A 7,422-nucleotide genomic window follows, 5' to 3' on the forward strand; every position below is an offset into this window, starting at 1 on the left:
ATACTCATTGGACTAAATCATCTTTCCAACAAGTAAATATATATCGCTGAAGTATCAATCGATTTTAGTACACGTTCAATATGTTAATACATGTACATAAGCTTTCTCGTGGCGCGCTGAACGTATTACCAAGCTGCAAGTCACGTCCTGAGCACCTTATTGGCGATATCAACTGTATCTATGATAAATCGATTCTGACAAGCACTGTCATCAGATCTTCACATATTCACTAAAAGCAAAATTAATATCGTCTTTCCCACGTCTTACATTAACCACAGCTGTATGAATAGTGACAATAATTAGAAATCGTCTAAATCATATGGATGGTAGTTCAAATATACATTGAACGAGACAAGGTGAAGGTCACTTTAGCCATTGCCTGAAAAGAAAATGAAGTTTAACTATTCTTGTTAAACTACTAATGTTGCGGGCTGGGATTTATATGGAATACTGTAAGGACATTCTCGCGATCTCGCATACTCGTGATCTCGTCCTTTGGAAACAAGCTAAAATGCCAAAAGTGCGAGAATGCGAGATCGCGAGAATGTCCTTACAGTATTTCATAGATTTACCCTCTATGTCTAATGAGAATAAAGGCGGGTGTGAGGTCAACTCGTTTATTCCGATAGTAGGAATCTGTAGATTGAAGTAGATATCGGCAGATATCAGTAGACACTCTGTAACACAATTGTATAACCATAAGTACAATTTCATTCAGGGGCTAAGATATAAACATATCATATCATATCACATTACATCACTACGTTACATAACATCCATGGTATGGTGATCTACCTTCAGTTGCTAGCAATCTATAGCCTTTTTTATACGGTATTTGGTTCAGGTGACACGTTTGTATAATCACCTTTAATTGGCAATTCATTCCCCATTGTCTGAAAACGTATTTTATGGAAGTGTAGTCACGTAGCTGGTTAATTTTGAAAGCACCCACTGGTCATAATGTTTGGAGTGCAGAAATCCTGCGGAATTGTGTGAGCACCATTCAGTTTTCAGAGTTCAAGACACCATCGTCATCACCGGGCGACCAAGGCGATGAGATATGCAAAGTGTCCAAACGTGTTGGTTCATTCCCCTAGTGAGCCAAGCTGGATTCTTTCGAACGCGTACAGTGTGTGAAACTAATTCACGCTCTCCTATTCTGTCATAAGGCTGGAATATTGCCAAAAACAGAGATGTTTAACCATTCCTTCTCATTTACCAGTCCGATTGTAATTGATTGAATCATACTTCGATATGTTTGGTGTCTGTGTGTGTCTGTGTGTCTGTTTCAGTAAAAGTCAAAGGGAAGGAAAACAGTTATATGACAATTTTTCTCTCCAAAGTGTTTGCGGGGTTGTATCAATATTTATATATTCATCTGCTAAAACTTCATACGTTCCTCCAAACAAATACAGAGACCAAACTGTTTCTCTACTACATTAAAGATAAAAAGTATTCCCAGAAATTATTGAGTAGGTTGTTTCGGCAAATATCTAAGACATGTATGTAAACTATAGAAGTTTCATTTAAAATGAATATGTTGCGATTTAATTCACTTTACAGTCTAAGTGTCTTTTTCAGTACTTTGTGAGACTTCCTTGGCCAGCAATACACGACTGAATGTGTTTAGGTACACTACCCATCAAAATTGTAGGAAATCGTGTGACCACCGTTACAACAGGCATCGGTGGCTGGGTATAATTTCTAACTCGTACCATCGGGGTTTTACCTGATGCCCTTAATCAATGACAAAGTGTGGAGGATGTGTAGCCGTACTAATTGCAAATAGCATATGTCGAAATAACCCACATGAGCCTAACTGGTCGTTCAGTGGGATGCGTAATAGGATATCCAAAAAGCATGTTTACTCGTAAAATCGGGCAGAACTTAGAAAATAGCAATAACTGCTGAAAACAATAGATCAGATTATAGATGACCCATAGGTCGCTCAGCAAGGTATGACAACAGATCGTTGACTCACCTGGCATGAAATGCACGTGCTGCCTGTAGGTACAAGGTGTCATCTCAAAGATATTCTATGCAATTTCTTGTGTGTTGAATATGTCTCATATTTTGATTAACATCTAACAAGTCTTTCTTCAACAAAGTTTATGTTGAGATATGTGAGTGAGTTTAGTTTTACACCGCACTCAGCAATATTCCAGCTATATGGTGGCGGTCTGTAAATAATCGAGTATGGACCAGACAATCCAGTGATCAACAGCATGAGCATCGATCTGCGCAATTGGGAACCGATGACATGTGTCAACCCAGTCAGTCGCCTCTTACAACAAGCATGGGTTACTGAAGGTTCATTCTAACCCTGACCTTCACGGGTAATGTTGAGATATGTAAAAGAGTATGATACCCATAGAAAGCTTTTAAATCAGCCATCGTATTAAATGTCTCAAAATGTATAGGGGGCATGACCACCCGAAGATCGACAGGACTGGATATTATTTGTAAATTATTATGACATGCCGTTTACTTCCCATAAAGGGTGATCTTATCGTAGCTGATATTTCTATTCCCAGCCCGACCCTCCTACCTGTTTGTTTTTAGTGGTAGTGAGACTCCATGGTAGCTACATCCTTAATAGTTTTAGAATGAAAACATATTATTTTTTACGTCAGCTATCGTTTTTAATGCAGCTAAGTCTAATTTCAAAATCAGCATTTCAAAAGTGTTCTTTGTAATCGCACACTAATTTGCATAAACCCCCTTGTACTGTTCCAAATAAGTCGCTTTGGACTTACAGAAAAACCGCATTGTTCATTTCTCCACTAATCTCTCCTCAGTAAAGTCCTTGTTTTACGTTCCCTATCTCCTACCACTCAGACTGTAGTTAGGCCGAACTTAGTTCAACAGATATTTCACACTTGCACATATCAACTACATAAATTGTAGATACAAATGTGAAAAAAAGAAAGTTTTTATCTATTTCCGACAGTACTTTAGCTTCCAATACTGTGGATTCTTGAAATATACCTATATTTATCAGTTGTTGGAGACAAGAGGAATACCAGTATCAGACTCCACATAAGGTATGTGGCTCATTTCGGGTGCCTCCAACCGTTATATTGCTCCCAAAATGCTGAGAACGCCATAAAACCATTCTCACTCTCTCGCCCATAGATAATGTTATTCTACCACGTCGATCTCAAACAACGTCGCAACACTAAAATAGCAGATCTACCACGGCACCCAAAAACAGACGATATCCTCCCACGCCATCCTAATAACAGACGATATCCTGCCACACCATCCTAATAACAGACGAAACCCGTGAAGGTCCGGGTTAGGATGAACCTTCAGTAAACCATGCTTGTCGTAGAGGCGACTAACGGGATTGGGTGGTCAGGCTCGCTGACTTTGATTGACACATGTCATCGGTTCCAATTGCGCAGATCGTTGCTCATGCTGTTGATCACTGGATTGTCTGATCCATACTCGATTATTTACAAACCGCCGCCATATAGGTGGAATATTTAGTAAAAGTAAACTCACTCACTAATAACAGACGATCTCCTACCACGTCACCCTAATAACAGACGATCTCCTACCACGTCACCCTAATAACAGACGATTTCCTATACCACGTCACCCTAATAACAGACGATATCCTACCACGTCACCCTAATAACAGACGATATGACATCCTACAACGTCACTACAACAACAAACACAAAATACGGCCCACCCTACAGTAAACGATAATGTAATGAAGAGTGGTAAAATCATCGCTAGAGTTGAAGAGAGACAAGACTAGTGCAGTAGTTCAATATACATACACAGAACGGTGTCAATCAAGGCATGGGCACACACCCTACTCGTACAGAAGGAACATTAAGCAGTCACTATCTTTCCTACAGTACTTTTAAAAGTACTGCCTCAACATCTACGAAATCCACGTATCACCCCTGCCGTAAACTTCCCACGCATAAACAAAGAGCAATAAGGTATCAAGAGTTATCTACCTTGTTGTTCTTTACGACGGAACTGCCTTCGTTCGTAAGTTCTGTTTCAGGTAAATCATCACGTGGACAACAGCTTATGGACTGACTGCATTCGAGTGAAACCAACAACACATGTGTGAGGAAAAGCAAAGTATCAAAATAAAAGTAACAGTGTGATGTTGGTGTTTTGAAAAATCAACTTGAGACTGCAATGTCATTCTACAGTTTAGGTTTCTGTTTTATACAATTTTAGTCATTTTTTTGTTACGTATGTAATATCAGAGATGGTCTCGATCTCTGGTAATATCTTTCTATCGCTTATGAACAAAAGTCTATACTGTTTCTACCGAGGCTATGTTTCGTGAATGCATAAACTTCGTTATACAACAGGTTAAGGTTACATCATATTCACTTGGGATTATTAAATGTCGCTAAATAAACTCAGTGACATAAATGGGGCAGTGGGGGTAGCCTAGTCCCAACATGGGTACAATGCGTGAAGACCATTTCTGGTGTCCCCGCCGTGATATTGCTGGAATATTGCTAAAAGCGGCGTAAAACTAAACTCATTCACTCACAATTACACCTAAAGAGAGAATTTGGGTTAAAACCGCCTTAAATATATTTTTTATGTTCACATATATAGTGAAGAATATATATGAGGTCAGTTGTTGGCACGGGTGTCCTGGGTATCTAAGGCGACACAGTTGCTTCCCTTGGCTAAAGCAGAAACCTGTGATTGTTGAGCCGTGCCATTGCTGGAATATTGCTAAAAGCGGCGTAAAACCATACTCACTCACTCACTTTGGTGTGAGTGAGTATACTCCATTCGTTTCACCTGTTGAAAATATATGTAATAATGAACATTTTCCAAGGATGAATTATGTCTGCCAGGGGATGAGCGACCCTTCAAAAACGTTAACCACACCTTCCACGGCGACGCCATGTCTGACACCTATTCCTAAGCCGTCGACATCCACGTCAATTGTAATTGACGGGGACCCTATTCTGTAGTGCAAACAACTTTGTGAGTACTCCATTTCATGGCTTCAATCTTGTGCAGCCTACAGTTGTAGTGGAAACGTACGTTCCAAACTTAACGACATAAAACACTTCAACACATACCCAGCGACACAGATGCTAACATCAACGTCATAACGTCATCCACCCGTGAAGATCCGGGTTAGAATTGATCTTCAGTAACCTATGCTTGTCGTAAGAGGCGACTAACGGGATCGGGTGGTCAGGCTCGCTGACTTGGTTGACACGCGTCATCGTATCCCCCAAATGCGTAGATCGATGCTCATGATCACTGGATTGTCTGGTCCAGACTCGATTTTATACGATTATATACAGACCGCCGCCATACAGCTGGAATATTGCTGAGTGCGGCGTAAAACTAAACTCACTCACTCACCAACTACACTTGTTGAACGTTTAGTGTCGCTGATTAAAGTGAACCAAAGTTATGAAAACATAATTTTATAAATTTTATTTCACCATGGCTCTTTGGCCATACAACATAATTCAATAGGGGCGGTGGGGGTAGTCTAGTGGTTAAAGAGTTCGCTAGTCACGCCAAAGACCCGGGGATTCGATTCCCCACATGGACAAAATGTGTGAATCCCATTTCTGGTACCCCTCGAGGTGATATTGTTTGAATATTGGAATAAAAGCGGCGTAAAATAAACTTACTCACTCACTCACTCCGGGTTTGTCGCAGCATATCCGTGCTCACCGGTTTCAACGAAGTGGTCTCACTTCGGGGTGTCCTTCGATTCCAGGCTGACACGCCGTGACGACAATTAAATACTGTCCAAGGAATCCGTGTAGGTCCGTGTTAGAATGAACCTTCAGTAACCCATGCTTGTCGTAAGAGGCGACTAACGGGATCGGGTGGTCAGGCTCGCTGACGTGGTTGACACATGTCATCGGTTCCCAATTGCGCAGATGGATGCACCTGCTGTTGATCACTGGTTTGTCTGGTCCAGACTCGATTATTTACAGGCCGCTGCCATATAGCTGGAATATTGCAGAGTGCGGCGTAAAACTAAACTCACTCACTTTCCAAAGATTTGCTAAACCCAGCCCAATCAAGGTCATACAGACACGTGTATAGCAATATTGCGTCATGTCAAATTAGCTGTTTGTGAAGTTCTATTAGGGAACCCATGTAGGACAGGACGTCTCCTATTGTCACCAAATGCTCCAAACTGCATGTGGTGTGGCTACTGAGCGCTGGTGTTTAAATCTAGGGAAACAACTATTGCGATAGATATAGCCTATTGCGACTAACTATTGCAATACTGTAGCAATATTTGCCTTTTTTCTCCTTCATGTGTCTCATTTGAAGTCATTTCCCAAATGAATGTATAGTTTATATGAAACAAAAACAAGCTGAAGTAGTTTCAGTTTCTTTTAAAAACTGACAAGAAACTTGAAACCCAGATAAAGTTTGTAACAGGGAGAATAACTCTAAATCAAAGTGAACGAATCTGGTACTTCCTGTATTTTGCTGTGCATTATCAACGGAAGTCAATTATTAAACTATCTATAGTCACACATACTATCAATGCATCAACAGTTTTTCGTTTCTACCATCGATTAATTGCTATCAGAGACTCAACAATTGCAATCCATCGATAGTTCGATGCATCGTTACAACCCTATTTAAATCTCAGTATCAGTTTCAGTTTGTCCTATTGTTTAAATCACAGGATAGCAGTGAGCTGGTTCGTCCCACCACGGGAATAAGAACGGTTGTTTTATGCAAACAGATATGACAAATCTATGCAACAGTGCCTGTAGAAGATCTTTACTGTGTAGACCTTTCTTTGAGTAACTGTATTTTTGAGTGAGCTATATGTTGCCCGCGTCAGTGTCCACTTGAGCCCACGATCCAGGGCCTCCTTTTACAAAGCACTAAGGTGGTCGTAAGTCACTAAGGTAACCTTAGTGCAATGTTAAAGAATGGGAGTTAAGGCTAACCTTAGTAAAGGCAAGGATAATCTACAACGTTATATAGTCTACCTGGTAAAGGTTGCTTCGTGAAAGGAGCCCCTGGACAGGACCAATACGGAAGCCACGATATACAAAAGCTGACAGTTCGTATTGAAGATTACAGAAAAATCTAAAACTGGGGGTTTTCATGTGTAACATGTGTTATATTTAGGTGCCTCTGACTCTGAGGGTGTGGGTTCGAATCCCGGCTTATACTCAGCCCAACAAAAGAATCGATCTGTATTTTACTGAGAATTTGCAATCCGAAATATAACATAGCTTAGATTTTTAACCACTTTCTAAATGGCACTGTGTATTAAGGGTTTTCATTTGTTCAAAGGAAAATGACCAGTTTGCGAAATATCCATCGGATGTTGACACTGAAAGTTACGTTCCGAGGTGGGACTCGGGACAACAAGGGTCCGTCATCTGCCTAGGCTATTGCTGAAACGAGAACAGGACTATC

The sequence above is a fragment of the Haliotis rubra genome, unplaced genomic scaffold (genome assembly GCF_003918875.1).
Source record: "Haliotis rubra isolate DU_JTF1 unplaced genomic scaffold, ASM391887v1 Scf218, whole genome shotgun sequence".
In the NCBI taxonomy this organism is placed as follows: domain Eukaryota; kingdom Metazoa; phylum Mollusca; class Gastropoda; order Lepetellida; family Haliotidae; genus Haliotis; species Haliotis rubra.